This window comes from Anopheles marshallii, chromosome 2 (genome assembly GCF_943734725.1).
Source record: "Anopheles marshallii chromosome 2, idAnoMarsDA_429_01, whole genome shotgun sequence".
In the NCBI taxonomy this organism is placed as follows: Eukaryota; Metazoa; Arthropoda; class Insecta; order Diptera; family Culicidae; genus Anopheles; species Anopheles marshallii.
Window position 1 is genome coordinate 8,598,524 of NC_071326.1, and position 16,612 is coordinate 8,615,135.

Sequence of the window (16,612 nt, forward strand, 5' to 3'; positions counted from 1 at the left end):
ATGCGGTCGCTGGCGGACGACAGCAATCTTGCAGCCGCAATCGCAAACTATTTCCACCAGCCCGGACTCGGGTTTTCAATAAGTGATGGGTTTTGGAAGTGTGAGATTGAAGTAAAAATAATAGCCTGGCAGGTGGCCAACCGTAGTGGGGTTTAGTATTTATTGGTGTTCGTTGAGAAGCGAAACTTTGAAGTATGGAGCTTTTCGAGTTGGAATAGAAAATCCAGACGAGAAAATATTTGGGGGGGGGGGTATTGGGATGTATTGTTTGTGTCTTAGACATTATTGTAATATCGGTAACGAGTTGGCAGAGCTTAATGAGCACGTTGGGTAACCGAGCTTTTCCTAGAGCTTTTTCCAATGCTGAGTACTGTGTGGTTTAATGGCTCTTCAACACATTACTATTCGAAATAAATTTTAGGGATTTTTTAAAAATAAATTCGCACAAGGGTCAATAGAGCAATAAATCTAAGATAATCAAATTATTATATTGACATTACGGCTAGCGAATTTCACCATCGGTTGCAAAACATTCCATCCCAATTCCATCGACTCCTACGCATTGTACCTACTACGTAGGTGCCCGAAAGTGTAGCCATCCGTTTATAAACCGTTTCATTCCACAATCGATACACAAAAAAACCCCACGTGGGTGGTAATGTAAGCAGTCAACAGAAAAGCAAATATCATCACCATCATCTACCACTGGCCACCATGAGATTTCCCTTGACGGTGCGGAAAGCGCTGCTCGATGGTAAGAGAGGTCAGATTTTGATAGTTTTCTATGGTGCTTGGTGCGTTTTGTTGGCTGTCGGTGGCGTGGGTGGTGCGAGTTGATTTGAGGTTCCGGATTTGAGGTGAGGTACAGCCATGTGCGTGTTGGTGCGGCTGGGCTGACGATGACTCAATATAGCACGGAATGGATGCACGGGATGGGATGGGGTGTGGGTTGCGTGGTGGTTACGATAAGATTGATTAGTTCATCACGCTAAGATAAGCGTTTGATGGCTTCACAAAAGGGGGGGGGGAAACATCGTTTGGAGGACCAACAGGAGCACTTACAAGTGGCAATTATATTTAGCTTGACTCTGAGTGTTGCTAAGTTCGACGGAAAATGCCTTTTAGGTTTTTGCATCTCGATTATTTAGCTTTTTATCCATTTAGTTTGTTACATACAATCTATGTACGTTAAAATATAAGAATGAAATAGCTGAAGCACTAACCTCCCATAGTAAACCCTATAACACGCTACATATCTTCTCGGATATGTTGCTCCAGTGGCATCGTGTGGGGAACCCCTTTCGATGGGTCCCCTAAAATGACGGGCCAAACCATCACTCATGCAGAGTGTGCTAACGAATCACGTTGAGTGAAGGCACTAAATCGATACTGACATTAAGTATGATGCCGCTTGTCCAAACACACTCCCACATTGTATCACTGTGAGGCATCAAAGTGCAATACCAGCGTGAGCAGCAAGCAACAATATTGAATTTTTGTACGAACATTTTTCCAACACCAGCGCCTTTGGGACCTTCTTGCCATTACCTCTCGAGGGTTGCTCTGTGGAGTGGTCGACCGGGCCGACCGGAGGCGCTAACATATGTTGCACGAATACATCGATCCGATGTGCCCCACACCAACCAAGGCCAGCCGTTTCGTACATCCAAGTGCAAAACAGTTTAAACGAAGGGGCCCTTGCTCAGTGGGATCCATTTTAGTGGGGAATGTGGGTTTGTTTTATTTTGTTGCTGTTGGAGTTGGGGCTGGGGTGGAAAAAAAACAGGCCATTCGCTACACTCAATTAGAGTGATTGAGTGAGTGATGGCCGATCCATCCGGTTACGTGTAGCATCGGTATTAGATTTGCCCATCGAGAAATGCAACTATCGTTGTGCATTTTGGTTGCCTTTTGTATCCTCTTGCCGTATGTTTTATGTGTGTATCATTGTATGAGTGGTGTTTTATTGCAGACATTTCGATTGTCAATGGGAATGGGAACGGTGGATGGTTGGGTGCTACTTGTAGTTTTATGTTGTGCCATCGTTATGACATATGTATGTGTTATAATGTGCTGCAATTCCGGAAGAGAGAAAAGTAGGAGAATCGATAAAGAAATGGAACCATTAACGATCCACTCTTGTTCGGCATAAAAAAGGAACCCTTCTACCACACGCAGTTTATCGGAAACATTTCAACATAAAAGTTGTTTTCCGAGATCTTCCCCCTCCAAGCTCGCGATAACTATAATCGGAGTATTGTAATTTATTATTCTTTTTTTTACGACAACATCCATCGGGTCTGGCCCAATGGGAAGGGTTGTCATAATTTTCTTACGACCTTACCAATGAATACGCAATGGCGCAGGATGTTGTGTGACTTTCGCATCATCCAATGCATCAACATTAACAAACCACCACCGGACCACATTTATGCTGGCAGAAAGGAATAGCCCTTCAAAAAACGATCGCTTTCTTGCAAAAGTCTTTTATGCCGCGAAACTCCCCCATCCCGGAAATGAAAGCAGACACAATTTTAACAAATATTTGCTATCATCCCAGCGCCAACGACCGTAAACAACCTTTCGGTCATAAGCAGCAGCAGCAATGGTTAGCGCATTGTCTCGATACAAACTTAACCGGAAGCCGTTCTACCGATTACACCACGAATGTGTACATTGTTAGGCGATCGAAGATGGGCAAATAAAAAAAAAACGATTCCTGCCCGTCCGCAATTGCAGTCGCTTTTCTTTACAACCCAGGAACGATGGCAACAATGTTGTCGTTAAGCTGAGCAATTTCCACCCTCGTTGGGCTTTTAGATTTCCCAGATGGTAAGTCAAAGCGGTGCAAAGGCTTAGACGAATGGAATGGTTTACGGAGCGCCGGAATACACTCGGTGTTACATATAAATTGTTTCATTGGTGTTAAAATGTTGTTCAACTAGTAAGTTCCCGGCAATTGTTGTGAAAAATTGTTCTTCTTATTACTCTTAAAAAGACAAACAACGTCATTAAGGATAGCCAATATGTTACGGACTGTGAGGTGTGTGACTTGGTTTGATTTGAGAAGAAATCGTTTAACTCCACCCATTACAGTTTCATTACCACATTTCAACAGCAATTTCACCGCTGCTATCCAGCTTTGCTCCAACACTTGAAGCCCTCTTCGGATGGAGGACAGTTTGGTGTACTTAAACCTTTCCGTTATCGATCGATGTCGATATCGAGACCACACCGATACATCACTGACGAGTTTGTAGTACGTATTACCATTCCTTGCCTCACATTTTATCCCTCATTTCCCCATTATTTTGAGCATGATAATTTTGCATTTGGTAGCTGTTATCAGCGTCGTCATTTACGTCTCGTGTACCACATCCGATTAAAGGATTTTGGCCACCATCGATTCGGCGCAGTGCTCGCGACAATGTGCATGATGCCGTTGCGTGGAATGGTTGATCGGTTTTGTGTGGATGGAGGAACCGCATCTCCTCGCATTTCGATTTGCTTTCAATCAACTGGCAACAGTTCGGTAGAGACACTTTAATTACCAACCATCATTTAGAGTGGAAAGCGTACGTCTATTCCACGTCCACGATCTTAAAGCGCACGTAGCCGTGTCATTGTTTCCGCTTTCCGGGTTTTAAATGTTGCGATTTGATACATGGTCGATTGCGATGATTGGAAGGCAACCATTCCTGCACTAATCCATCGAAACCGTTTGATTGAAGGGTGCAAATAAGCTGATATTTATTGCCGGCCACTCACAATCGACCCCTGTGTGGATTAAAGGATAAGCGTTGGATTTGTAATGTAGAGACAGAATAGTCCGATAGGAGGCATTTTGTATTGCATGGTATTAGAGTTGACTTTTGAGGTGATCGCTTCAAACTACCACGGCGGGACTTTTTTTATCGAAGTTCCTATTGTGTCTGTATAGATTTGGGACATATTGAAACGTTGTTTGTTTGGTTATCTGGCAATTCAACTACTTTAAGGCTTCACCCTCCTGTAAGAGTCCTCTGATTCATTTGGGGTCATGTACAACATACTTAATTGCAGTCTAGCATGTCTTTTGAACTGGATGAATTTAGGTTTTGAAATTTGAATTTAGAAAAGGGATGCACAAATACTTCTTGAACCAAACATTTTCGACGGAGCTGCTCCGTTTATCAATAAATAAATGAACTGACAAATAAATAATTTGAAAATTCAATTGAAATCAACTGCGAAATAGAAATGTTTTTCGTAATATGTAATATATTTATATTGGAGGGAAACAAACATGATGAAGCATTTCTTCAACATTCAATCTCGCTTTGAAACTGACCACAGTATGTAAAAATGTATATAAAACATTTACAGCAGCCACACGCCTTTATTCGTGCTATATTCCGGTACTTCTCGCTCGCACAAAACGATTCCCCGTGTTTATTGAATAGTTTATGTCTTTCATAATTTTCTTTATTATAGCAGGCGATAGCCGAACCAGACATCACAATAAAAGAACAAAAGCATTCTCGAAAATGGATTTGGCACGCTGCCACACACACACACACACTCGTTCGCTCGCCTCGTTTGCCTCGGAGGTTGTCTCGGGGTGATGATTTTACCATTGCTGTCAAAACCATTAAAAGCACCATAATGTTGTGGATAAAATCATCGTTTCGTGGGCACGTTACACGTTCGTACAGCAACACGCCGCAACACGGCCGGTAAGATTTCGTGCAGCAAATGGGGGGGAAAAACAGCGGAAAACCCCTGCATCTTCTATTGCTTCCCCCGTGGGGGTAGCAAGAATTCCCGTCTATTTCGGTCAGCTGAATCGTTTGTTGGCCAGTGCGCTGTAAAAGCATTCTTCTAGGGACGTGAGGAAGTGTTCTGTTCGGTGGGGAAAGTGTCTTTCCTTCTTAAGGGGCCCATGTGTAGCGTACATCTTTCAATACCATTTTTCGCATTTTGGATTATTTTAGTCATCGGGACAGCACTGCTGCTCAAAATGAACCTTACCGACCGGTTTTCTTTTGCCCTAGTGTACATTGTACAGACAGCTCTCCCCAAAAACCGGACGGCATTCGGTCGGTCTGCTCGTGAATATCATTCCATACTCATTTTCTTTTGCTCCGTTGTCTGTTTCTTCCGTTTGGTGCCCGAACGGTTCCGTACATCATGGAATGCGACAAGACCTAAGCGAAAGACGCCCCGGCGGGAAGGACGGTATTTTGTCCTCCAGCGCCATTTGTGAATCGCATCAGACATTTTGCTCACGTTTGGTAATATATCAGAAATTTATCATCTCCATACCACGCTCACGAGGTGGTCCTCGAAAGCAAATCCTCCGGCATATTGAACGGACGCCCGGGGGGTAGGCAGTCCTCGGAACAATCAGAAAACGGAGCAACGAGGCCGAATTTTCCGTACACTGATATTTCTCTTCTACATGACTAGCGTAAGATTTAGCTAGCGGACAGGTCGCCAGAACCGGAGAGTAAGATTTGGAGAAAAAAAAAACAGATATAAAACAGGAAACACATAACGCTTTTCCGTTATCTTTGACCCAGCCGCTAAGCTTTTCCTTTCACGCAGCGCTTTTGCTATCGTTTTCTTTGTCCATTTCGATTTTTCTTGCTTTATCAATCTTCTATACTCTCTGTCTCCCTTCCGCTCACTGCGGTGCGCTGGTTGCCACCCACCATCAGACCGAGGAAAAAGGGACCTTCGACGGGCTCACCATTACACGATTGTAGGACAACCGCATTAGACCATCCGGCTATCTAGCACCATAAGGTAACGTTTCGGTCGTAGATATGATTTGCTTCGCTACTCTGCCCTCCCATTTTCCGGGCGTTCGGTTGACTAAATATAGCATCTAGCATCGAACTTCATGTTTGGGTTCGGCCCGAAAATCTTCCAGGCCGGCATCGAACGGATTGAAAATCGATGTCGCGGCTGACTTCGGGAGGCGCAACTTTTCCTTGGATGCTACACGATGTCTTGCGGTATCTTCACTGTCGCGGAACGAAGGCGAAGGTGAAGCATAAAGAAGCAAAATAAATGTAGCGGTGATACAATATATCTTCCAGACCCGCGTAGAACTCTGCCAGTGGGAAAGCAGGAGCCACCTGCAAGGCTCGTGCAGCAACCGTGTGCTACCCCTTTCTCGGTTAAATGTTTGCAAACAGTGCAAAAAGGAAGCACTGAAAAGAACAAACTAAAAGCAGAAAATGATTCAGGAAAACAAGTCAGGGAAAATAGAAAAAAAATGAAACGAAAAAAGCGCTTATCCTTGGTGCTTTTGTTTCCGGCTACACCTTTGCTGGCAGGTTCTGCCGAAAATCCGACGAAATCCTACCATTCCGTTCAAACCTCGATGGACGGTCTAGCAGTTCAGTTTCATTTCATGTGGCTCGAAACCGTTCTGTCGGAAGCGCTTTGCTTCCATTTTGCCAAACCGGTCGTCGAAAATGGACGAACCTTTGCCCGATTTAAGACGGGAATTTATAGTTGCACGAATTAACGGCAAACGGCTGGCACTTGAGTCGATGAAGACGATGTGCTGGGATATACCGAAGATTGGTTGTATGTGTTTATTTTTTCGCTTATTTATTCCATACCCAAAGCCGCCGTGTGCATTAGTTTTTCCTTTAAAAATCCCCTACGGCTTAGACCGGACTGCTATGTAAATCGTTTTGCTGTCCAACTTTTTGAAAAATGAACAGCATACCGGGGATACAATTCCCCGTACCCTGCGCGTTCACCCACCCACCGGGGCGTGGGGTTTGTTACGCAAATATTTCATCTCCCTTGAGCAGGCGAAGCCGTACGGACGGTGCAGTCGGAAGCGATGCGTGAATAGGAAAGTGATCAGCATAGAGAGTTGCCAGCATGCTGTGTTCAGCCTGTCCGGCTTCGGTTCCTTGAGGCGTTTTAATCTTTGCACTTTGAGCTTCGGTGAATGTGGGGCAGCGCGCGCGGGCAAGGACCGTGGAGCATCGAGGGCATGAAGATGCAAGAATGAAAAGAAGCATAATCATCGTTGGACCGGTGCCTAAAGCAGCAGCGCGTCAACTGGAAACTCAAATCGATGATCGATGAGATGCATTTTCGGGGTGTGTGTAATGATGCTTTGTGCAAAGAGTGAAGAAGAGTGAACTTTGGATGAAAGCAAAACACAATTTCCACATTCGAAACCTCAATTTGGACTATCGATATTTGACTCAGAGCTATTGTACGAATTGCGAGATGGATAGCATGCAATAGGTAATAGATGTTATTTTTAATATAAATATATTTAAATAAACTTTTTTGGATAAATATTTTTAAATTTTTTCATAATTAAATAACTTTAGTGATTTTTAGTACAATTTAGAACATTTTAGTACAAATGTCAAATAATTGTGTTTTAATACATTCAAATTCTGCTCCAAAGGTCAGAAATTACCTGAGTTTATGCATTTTAATAAGTACTATACAAATCATGCCATTTACCAACATTATAACACACAATTTTTTTGTACTTCACTCGCTCTCTCTCTCTCTTTTTATTCCTTGCTCTCTCTTTCCCTAACCCATAAAACTAGCAATCGAGCAATGTTCTGCTACTCCATTGCCACAGACTGGTGCGATTTTTATCACATCGGTTTGCTGCATATTAAATACTGATTTTAATAAATCATCAGCATATTAACGTTGGCCCGTGTTAGTGTTTGCTGGGTTCATTTGTGTTTTTTGCCTTTCCTTTTTTACTTCTTCTTTTTTTGTTGCTTCATACACCGCTCCTGCTTTCCATAGTTAATTTTCGTCCCAATTTATTCGCTTGTGAGAGAAAAACCGGCCACCCGAGGATGTTGCGCTCCCACTTCCTCCCGGTGTTTTTAATCGATACGCTAAATTGAGGTTAATTATTTATACATGAATAATAGCGCAGATCGCAAGTGCTGTGCGAAAAACAGCACAAAAGAAGAGAAAAACCTTCCAACATCAACAATATTAAATATTGCCAATATGATATGGGCAAAAGTGCAAAAAAAGGCAGGATAATGATGCGGTTCACAGGGCGAAGGAAACAAAAGGAATAAAGGCGAGAAAAAAATCATAACAACGGACTAGGGTCGAGTTTAATTAAAATTTTAATCAACGCAAACAGCTCGAAGGAACCGCGAAACAATTTGCCAGCATAAATCCTCTTAAAACTGCACAGCGTCTACATCTACCGTCATGGTTATCCACGTATTTGCTTACACACTAAAACTACAAGCTTATCAACTATGTTTTTATATATTCAAAACCGTTTTTTCTCCCATTTTGCATTCAAACAATACGCCTGACATCATAATATGCGCAGAATTCCTATGGGGAGTTTGTTTTTTTTTTGCTTCGTAACGAACGATGCGACGCGTGTAATTGGAGCGTAAACTTCAACCAGTTCACTAAACAAACAAGCGTCACTACTTCAAGCTGGCCTAGTTTGGTGCAGGACAAAACCAACGCTCAACGCTGGGAATAAAGCGAAATAATTCTAGGTTGGTAAAAATAAAAATATTACCAGCCAATTCCGTGTCCCAGTCCGTGTGGTGGTGGGCTTCGTTTGCCGATTTTTCCAGCCGAACGAACGAACCGATCCGGTGCGGCACAGAGCAAAAAGAAAACCATGGAAAGGTTAGGCTTCTCGTGCCTCACCCCATGCCAGTATGGGGCTCAATCGTCACCGGAGCGAATGAAATATTCATCGCACACACATCGATTTCAGTCATCCGGCCCATACGGTACCGCTTCCGGAGCGGCAAAAGGGTGGAGGGGCCCGGGGTGGCCCAAGAGAGTTTGGGGAAGAACGACCACAACGGGATGGTAGCGGTGGTACGGTCGAACGGTAGGATTCGCTTTCCTTTGAAGCTGACAGGCGATGTAAAAATTGCTCCGCAAGCCAGGCGCAACACACACATGGAATGTGGAAGTGCTTGCAGGAGCTTAGGATTGAAGATTATTATTCGCTCTGATCCCTCTCTGTATCCCGAGGCCCGCAGTCGGGGGCTACTAGTGACTGCATTCGCACAGTGACAGGGATTCTTGAGGACAAAAAAAAGCGCATACTGAACAGCATGTCACAGCGAGGATTTGCTCTAAACCTTTGTGCGATTGATAGCATGGGGTGAAATATTCTTTTCTTCCATTTAATTAAATCACGCTAAACTAATGAAATCGGATCAAAACATTCAGTTATGGCATAAAAAGAGGCGGAAAAATGTGCTCGTAACAAGCAAGTATTCTGCAGCGAATTTTGTTGACGTCAAAAATAGCTTCTTGTGTCATCCGAAACGCACGGGTGACAGATTAGGGAACAAGGAGCGCTAAAACCGTACCGTTCGATTTGGACCAACGCAAACACAGAACACGCATTGCGGTAAGCATCAATTAACACCCTTTTGTGAAGGTACACTCCATTGTGTCAGAAAGGGGACGTTTTCGCTTTTTATTCTGTTCCTCTGCCCGCAAGTTCTTCCCCCATTTTATCCCCACCGGCAGCGCTTTAGCCCATTGATATTATGGAAAGACACATAGAAAACATAAATAAGCACAGGGGGAACAGCGAGTTGTGTGGTGAGCATAGACAGCAGAAAGGGAACGTGCCCCAAACCCGGTCCGAGGGAAACCAAAGCAGTGGCTCCACGGTGTTTGCGTTCACGGTGTCGGCTTATTACGGTTCTCTGCATCCTGCCCAGCGAGCAGAAAAGATTTCACCTTCTAGTAGACTAGAAGTGTGGCCGATTGTTTCGCGAACGTTGCATAATGGTGGACATGGTGGAGAAGGTACAGATAGTTGTACGCCGCTGGTTCCATTCAATGCGAAGAAAAGCTTCATTTAATTGAGAGATTTCGTTGGTTTGTCTAATTGCCTCGAGGCGATTCATGTCAAGCAGCTCTCAGCTGGTCGTTTGTCTAGATTTTTAACAAATCGGCACGTTCTCTCGGTTGAATGCTACCAAAACACAACTAATTAGGCAACATTCTACTTGACTGTGGACTATATTGTAGCTGTTTTGGGCTCTTGTTACAACTACAGCCTATTCCAACAAAGAATCTAATTACGCAAAAATTAAACAACGACGACATTGTAGTATCATTTAACAGATTACAACTAGCTTCAAACTGGACAGTCGGTCGTCGAGCACTATTGTGAGAGCGCTAAGGTTTTTATCGAATCCATTTACTATCCCCTTAACAGTAGTGAAATAGCTGGCGTGGCTTGTTTTAACGAGATAGCAACTTTTCCACTATCACACATCGTTTTGACAGCAATAACCGTGCCGGAGCACATGACACCGAGCTTTTCCGAAACCGGACAGCAATACACAATCCACCCAGACACCGGACTCATTTCTTCTCGACCCCATTCTTCGGATGGCGTGGAAATGGGCGTTGCACTTCGCTAAATGTAATCAAGCGTTAAATTCCACCATTCGGGCAGCATCGCCTACCGATACCACCCCGCACACACCCACGTGTCCGCGTAGCAGTGTAGAGATGCGATCATTTCGGGCTTAGCGCAGCAGTTTCGAGTCGGTTGAATTTATTGGTTGGTACGCTTCTTTCCCGGCTTTCCATGATGCTGGTGATGGCTATTGCTACTGCAGCAGCTTTTCAGTTGACACGGAGACCCGGAAACGTATACGCTCGGGGCGGGACAGGAGGAGAAGAAATTAAGGGACGAGTTTTAGGTCGCACAACTCGGCCAACCGGGTATCCCCAGCTGCAGTGCGGAAATGGAAAAGTGGTTAACAGTAGATTTAATTGCACCACTGAAACGGCCATCCGAAGCGAACGAAGAACGAACGGCCCGGAGCCTGTTGAGCTGATGCAAATTCGGGTGGAAATACGGGGCATTTTGGGGTTATGGTTTCACCTACGAAAGCAACTCGTACAATACGGGCAATTTCCGTCCATTCTTTAAGTGCCCAATGCTTGGCGGTGGTGGTAGCTCTGCACGTTCTTAAACACTTTCTAGCTCAACCGTTTAGGTAATTACTGCTATTAGCAGTATGTTCTCTGTTTGCACTAGAGGGAGAGAGAGAGAGAGAGAGTGCATTTCTCTTTAAGTTTAAAGGCCTTCTTTATCGGCACAACAACCTCAAGAGATCTAGGTTTGCCTTTTCTGCCTTGTAACTTTATACCACCTATTCTGTAATTCTGAGCTTCTGAGCTATTCTTGGAACTAGCTTTTATTTTCGGTGACTTATATATTTATCAGTATATCTCTTTTTACTAAATATTTAAAATCTCAGCTAAAAAAAGTAACGAAAAATCGAGCTATTAAAGTGTAAAATTTATTTCTTACTTAAAAGCGTGTCAAACTCCAAATAAAAATGGGTTGAACAACTACAAAATAAATTATATTTTATTGCTGTAACATAAACTAGAAGTACTAACTCAAGTTTAACAATATTGGCAGAGTGCTAGAGCAGCCTTGCAATATTTAAATATTATACTAAATTCTATTGGAGTTATGGGGTTACCTAAGAAATAGCTTTGAATTATCAAACCAAAGGTCCATAAAGCCGTCAATAATCCTTGCAAACACTTGAGCGTCACCGAATCTACAAAGCATTCGCTCGGAATGCAACACATTGCCACCATGATCGTAATCCAAGTCCACGGGTAAACTACATTGCGTTCCATTAGTTTGCGGCCGGAAACACGGGTATGACATATTTACATGACCCCTTCTCTCTCCCCTACGACCACCGCCGCCACCTAACGCCAACGAATAGCGCTATAAACTCGCACCAAGTAATGCGCTAGCACTTGGCCCAAGCCTCCCTACCGGGCTGTACGTGGATTTGCGCTATTTTAGCACACGGCAGACCACACCGTGAACCCTGGTAAGTTCATAAAACTTAGCCCAAGGCAATGGAACCAGTTGCTTGCAGCAAACCGACACATTGCTGAAGCAAACGGGTAAATCTAAAGTAATGTTTTGCAAACCGTATTATGTGCTGTACATTACTGTTACACCCATTATGATGCTAGAGCTTACGGATACCCTCCGGCCATTAAGGTGGTCGTGATGAAATTCCCCGTGCACCAAACGGAAGTAATTTCCTTCGCTTTCTCTGGTCCCGTTTTCTTTACGGCCCGCCCGTACATTATGGGTGGTGGAGTGCCAAAAGTTAACCGCAAGCAGCCAAAAACTAAGTAGACACTGTAATACGCAAAAAAAAAAACAGGGCAAAACCCCGGCACGACAAGAAAACTGCCAACCAGCTTTTGTCCGTTAGTCCCCGAGAAGAACGGGGCCCATTCCAGTAGCCGGTGGGGCAGGGGCTCAGTGAGCACACTAAGGGTGAGTTGGGCGGTTTGTGAGCGGTACTAAAAAAGGGCAAAATAAAACCGATGAAAGAAAAGCAGGTTTTTCTAATAATGTTTGTTTACTTTGTTTCGTTTCGATTTCCAGTCGTCCCAGTCGGTGGGGAAAGGAAATAAACGGGAAACGCTTGAGGGAGTGCCTCAAGCGCCACGAGGGGGTATTTCTCCACTCTTGTAAAACCACAAAACCGCACCGGGTGCGAGAGGAGGGGAGTACGGCCGGACTTTGTGTGTGGAGTGTTCAGCCGTGTACGAAATGTCGAAATGTTTCCAAACCGCGACCCAACTCACCTGAACCAACGTTTCTCGTAGTAGTATACTTCTATTGTCTAATGACAGCACACCGCCGGAAGTTGTTCGCGGAAGGGACGCGAAGGAGGGAGAGCCTTCGGGAGGCTCTCAATTTTCCGTTCTCGCTCTCCTTTTGTTTCGAGCATTTGAGTGTGCTCTCTTACTTATTTGGCCCGTTCCAAAAAAGCTGCTCAGGGAAAGCCGTGCGCCCTACACGCTCGGTATCCTTCCAGTTCCACGCACACATCGATACATTTGCCTTTGCACACAATTTTTCCACCGCACTTTGGTTGGCTTGACTGTCGCGGTTGAGCAGAACTACTGTACTACTGCGTTAAGTAGCGTTCTGTCAGATCACTGACAGTAGTACACACTTCGGATGTACGCACACCACTACGCACGCACCATCCGTCAAGCTTCAGCTCTCAACTCAACTTTCAGCATGTGTGTATGGGTGCGTTTGGTGTCGCACACGGGAAATAAGTTCTACCGCTGCTGCCGTTCGGCTGCGACGTTTCATTGCACCGTGCAAGTATGTGTGTGCTGGACAGTTTTTATTGTTGTTAGCAGGCTTGGGCAACAGAACCCAACACTCCACAAACTCGTTAGGTCTCACTCTCGCCACCGAACGCGGCCGAAGTCCGTACACACTCTCAAGAAAGCTCTCACGTGAGCACAGCGTTCGGGAAAGGTAAGTTTGGCCGTGCTATCCTGACCATCCGCTGCCTGCTAACCGCTTCTGCCGCGTCGCTCTACTCTGTCCCAGCAAACGGAAACGTGACGTAGAGAAAATTCAAGATGGCGCACGTTCTACGAGGGTCACCTGTGTGTGCGTTCGAATTTTCCTGCCATTTCTTATCATTTTCTGTCCGAGTTTGTACTGCGTGAAGAATCGTGAATACTGGGACGAGATGGCAGACATATTTTAGCTTGTGTCACGCAGCATCTTCAGGCGTTGAAGTTTGATGCTTTTTGAAGTTATCCTCACAAAAAACACATTTCACACGGTTTGATGTGCTTCAATTCGGGGGTTCACATACCCTAAACACTCATTTTGCTATTGGTACACCCACTCTACTCACTGCCGTAGTCAAAGCTGAACGGAACTAATCACAACCTGGCTGGTGATGTATCCGGGAACATGGGAAAGCACCGATGCAATCATATAGCCGATGATTTAGCACAAATCTAAGTTCGGATATTCCCTATTTGCTTGCAACCACACTTGTGTACACTAGACTAAACATATGCAGTGCAGCTAGAAAATCCGCCTTCCACAGCATACGGGTTCACTGGCTGACGGCTGCTGCCAACCGTACGGTGAAACCATTTAGTTATCGCTAGAGGGCTTTCTCTCGCGCGTTACGGAAGGTCAAATCTATACTGGTATCGTAAACCTCCAGTAAGAGAGACAGTAGCCGTTCTCCGTTCGGTACCACGGTACGGTACGGTACGGGGTTTTTTTTAATTTCCTATCGTCCAGATCACACGTACACTTCAGTACTTCAGGATTCAGTGCACCGTGGATGGGATTCAACGGCACGAATAACTACAGACGTAACGCATACAGACGCAAAAACCTCGCTCGACCGCTTCATACAGAGCGAAAGAGAAGCAACAGTAGAAGAGAGTGAGTGAGCGAAAGGGAACGACAGAAGGAGAGGGAAGGAAAAAAGAAAGAGAGAGCGAGATAGTAAAGAGTGTACGACCATCTTTTGTAGAGTGCGTTGTGAGTGCTCACGATTGAAAAGAAAGCTTACGCTGTGAGTTCTCACTAGTTTCCCACTCACGCGATGGAGACGCACGGTGAAAATGAGCGCCTGCATGCATTGCGTGCTGTCTCCCGAACACCCGACTGCGGCAACGAGCTTTTCATTCAACATTTCCACGCTGTACCGAATTACCGAATAGCGCTAGCCACACACTGCTGAGTGCACGAAAGCTTCGTTTGCCTCGTACACGTTTTGGGGCGCCGGCGACGGGTGCCTGTCCTGGTGTAGGGTCGTCCAGTGTCAAGTGTGTCAATCGCCAAACGGTTCACCGCACTCACAACCACACACACACACGTACGAACACCGAATCTCTGCGGGTGTGGGAGTATGATTTGAGAGCAGTATTAATTGATTTTTGCGTTCACCAGCATTTGGCATTCGCGGTCGTTTTTAATGCGCGTGGGGTTTTGTGCTAACCGTTTGTGTAAGACTTTTTTTGGATTCATCTGAAGCGCAACGTTTACTATTACCTCCGGTTGTTTGGAATGAATAGTTTATTTTAATATAGCAAAGATCTAAACAATCCTTCAATAATAACCACATTTATTGTCCGTTTGTTAGAAGATACTGGGCGCCTCCATGGTCAAATGCAACCATCAATAAATGTCACACTAGCACGCTATGAATGCTCCCGGACATCAATACGGTCAAAAGACATGAGAAAAACATTTAAAACGTCCGCTTCCAACATTCCACTCTTTAACGCAATGCAATGAAAATGGCCATACCCACGTGATGTTTCGTGTTTTTGTTTGTTCAAAGGACAAACTTCGCCGACTCTGCGTCATGTTTAATGCAACCGATTAATGAAAATTACGTGCTCACTCATTCGAATGATTTATGTAAAAAGTGTTGCCTGCATCATCCACCAACACTCCCCCGAACCAAGCAAATAACCGCCATCATTGACATTGTTTATCTTTGCGCCCTTTTTCATGCCCTGTTTTGTTAGTTGACAGTGTCTCCAAAATGGCTAATGCTTTATTCGGTAGTTCATCGACAAAATGGTGGGCACCGTGATCTTGTTTGAAACCATATTTAAACTTTCTCCTACATCGCTGCCACACTTTGCAGCTACCGCGTCGATGAACTCCATTGCGTACCATCGCATCGGTCCACCATTTTACGCGTTTAATTGCAACCCACAGAGAGTTTCGCATAAATTTCCCTGACACATAAATAACACGCCTAATAGTCTCGACACGACACGGGGACGCGCGAAGCACGACAAAAAAGAAGTCTGACAGTTTGGACGATAGTGTGAAAATTAATGGTGCTTCACTGTTGCTGCTGCAGTTGCTGCAAGCTGCCGACCCGGGAACACTCGTGTCCCCAAAATGCAATGTTTTGGGAGAGATAGTTTTCAGCGGCGAGTAACATAACATAAGCGTACCGAATCGTCGGAACCGACCGTGTATTTCCACGGGAACAAACATTTGAATGTTTGCCAGACAGTTGCCACAGTTTTCCTTCCATCCCACACAACTTACCTGAAAAATTTACACTGCTTCCCTCCCAAAGTCTCCGAATAGCGGCGAATGTATCTTGTGGCCGTGTTCTAGAGCAGCACCATTGCTGGACCAGCTTCTCCACAGCCGTTCTGGTCTCTATTTAGTTGATCACGTCCCTCTCTAAGCAGGACGCAAAGTGGGACGAATCCGCCGTTTCACGCTGACCGGGATCGACGCGTACGAATGAAACACTAACACACATATGCATGACACATTGACACACACGCTCGCACACTCGCTCACAGACACCTTTTCTCTCGCTCACTCACAGCGAAGCGGCGCGCACGTAGGTGAGTGGGAGACGACTGTTCGACGAAGGCTCCAAAATTACTCACTGCAAAAGGCACGAGCTGCAAACAAGTCGCATCTACTATCACTTTCCAACTGGTCGTAACAATTGGAGATGAAAAGTTGCATGATGCAGGGGCAGTGTGGAAAACAACGAGAGAAAAAAAAAACGCTTGTTAAAAACGCATCGCAATGGGGTTGATAATTAAGGTTGATGTTGCATATCACTCCAACGTCAAGAGATACACTAATGGGTTTGCTTTTGATGTTACATCCTCGGATGGCTTCTGTCTCGCTTGCAGTTGTGCACTGTGCGTTAGCAACTCCCGAAAACTCCCCCACCAATCACAACTGTTCGCGAAAACTTCAATGCTGCAGTTCTCTCCCTAA